Source organism: Babylonia areolata, chromosome 24 (assembly GCF_041734735.1).
Source record: "Babylonia areolata isolate BAREFJ2019XMU chromosome 24, ASM4173473v1, whole genome shotgun sequence".
NCBI classification, from domain to species: Eukaryota; Metazoa; Mollusca; class Gastropoda; order Neogastropoda; family Buccinidae; genus Babylonia; species Babylonia areolata.
This window is the reverse complement of record NC_134899.1, coordinates 43482552-43485051: the sequence shown is the minus strand read 5'-3', so window position 1 is coordinate 43485051 and position 2500 is coordinate 43482552. Positions and strand designations below refer to the sequence as shown.

Sequence of the window (2500 nt, the reverse complement as noted above, 5' to 3'; positions counted from 1 at the left end):
TGAACGTGGGAGTTGCAGCCTACGAACGAAACAGAAGAAGTTGTCGTTTTTCAAGAAGCAGCACGAATGTCATGTACATTTTGTGCCTCTCCTGTGCACCTCCTCCCTCCCCATTCTCTTTTATCCCCCCCCTCTCCCCAGCCCCCTTCCATCTCTCTGACTGCACCCACCTCTATCACCACCTCCACCACCTCTACCACCACCACCATCATCACCACCACCACCACAACCACCCATGTCGTCGGAACGGTGGACCAGACATTTGGACGGAGTTCAAGAGAGGACCTGCCCCCTATTTTACACGAGAGAGGGACGATCGTTGCTTCATTGGCAGGACACTGTCATCAAGAGACTATCTGACGTCGTTTCCACACAGTCTCTCTAGAGGGTGGTCCTTCCATCTGGTACACACTGCTGCTGAGAGAGGTAAGAGTGGTTGTTGGACCGCGCGGATTAGAGACGGACAGTGAAACAGCCTGAGAGATGACAGTGAGATATACAGACAGAAAATAGACAGACAGGCAAGGCATACATACAAGTAGACAGACATACAGACAGAAATGGAAAAAATTTTTTTTTAATGGGGAGCATAACAAATCCCATGTGAATTGTGTTCCTTTCCTGTGCCCCTCCCCCATTATAACTCTTCTCAGCTCCCTCCCCCCCTCTCTCTGACAGGGACCATCATCACCACCAACCACCACCACCATCACCACAACCATCTACATCATCACCACTACCACAACCATCTACATCATCACCACAACCACCACAACCACAAACAAAACCACTCACGTCCTCAGAACGGTGGACCAGACATTTGGACGGAGTTCAAGAGAGGACCTGCCCCCTATTTTACACGAGAGAGGGACGATCGTTGCTTCATTGGCAGGACACTGTCATCAAGAGACTATCTGACGTCGTTTCCACACAGTCTCTCTAGAGGGTGGTCCTTCCATCTGGTACACACTGCTGCTGAGAGAGGTAAGAGTGGTTGTTGGACCGCGCGGATTAGAGACGGATAGTGAAACAGCCTGAGAGATGACAGTGAGATAGACAGAAAATAGACAGACAGGCAAAATAAATACATACATACATACGTACAAGAAGACAGACAGACAAACAGGCAGACAGACAGACAGGCAGACAGACAGACAGAAGACACACATACATACAAGAAGACAGACTGACAGAAAGGGGAAAATTTTTTTCTTTTTAATTGGGAGCATCACGAATGTCACGTGAAATGCGTGCCTTTCCTGTACCCCCTTCCCCATTCTCACTCTTCCCAGCCCCCCCCTCCCTTCCTCTCTTTAAAAGCAACCACCACCACCATCATCATCATCATCACCACCACCACCACCACCACCACCACTCATGTCGTCAGAACGGACCAGACATTTGGACGGAGTTCAAGAGAGGACCTGCCCCCTATTTTACACGAGAGAGCGACGATCGTTGCTTCGTTGGCAGAAAACTGTCATGAGGAGACTATCTGATGACGTTTCCACACGGACTCTTTAGAGGGAGGATGGTCCTTCCATCTGGTGCACACTGCTGCTGAGAGAGGTAGGAGTGGTTGCTGGACCGCGCGGGTTAGAGATGGAGGGTGAGAGAGCAAGCCAACCAGACGACAGACAGCCAAACAAACAGAAGCGCAGACAGACAACAACAACAAACAAAACAAAACAAAACAAAACAAAACAAGCAACAAGATCAACCCAAAACCAAACAGGCAAAAGACAGACACCATACATACAAGAAAACAGACAGATAGTGACGGACCTGCAATCAAATTTCATGTGAACTGCGTGCCTTCCCTGTGCCCCCCCTCCCCCCCCCATCCCCCCGCCCCCCACCGCCCCCATTCTCGCTCTTCCCAAGTCCCCTGAGTTCCTCTTTCTGACAGCAACCACCATCAGGACCATCATCATCACCACCACCACCACCACCACCACCAAAACAGCCACTCAAGTCATAAGAAAGGTGGAGCAGACATGTTGTATGGAGTTCTAGGGGAGGGGGTCGGGATGGGGGGTAGGGGGTGGGGGGGTGGCCTGTCTCTCCCTTTGACGTAGAGGAACGAACGATCGTTGCTTCAGTAGCAGAGGGTGGTCCTCCCATCTCCTACACACTGCTGGAGAGAAAAGTGGAGAGGCTGACAGACAGCAGGTTAGGGATGGAGGGCATCTGACGGCATGGCACGGGCGCAATAGCCGAATGGTTAAAAAGCGTTGGACTTTCAATCTGAGGGTCCCGGGTTCGAATCTCGGTGACGGCGCCTGGTGGGTAAAGGGTGGAGATTTTTTTTCCGATCTCACAGGTCAACATATGTGCAGACCTGCTAGTACCAGATTCCCATTCGTGTGTATACGCACGCAGAAGATCAATTACGCACGGTAAAGATCCTGTAATCCATGTCAACGTTCGATGGGTTATGGAAACAAGAACATATCCAGCATGCACACACCCGAAAATGGCGTATGGCTGCCTATATACA

At 50.7% G+C, this 2500-nt stretch overlaps 1 protein-coding gene across 1 annotated transcript in view; it reads right to left on the bottom strand.

Annotated features, from left to right (window-relative positions):
• LOC143298639 (gamma-aminobutyric acid receptor subunit beta-like) overlaps positions 1–2500 on the bottom strand; it is a 353929-nt gene that overhangs the window by 35746 nt on the left and 315683 nt on the right. The gene's annotated exons all lie outside the window — the stretch shown is intronic.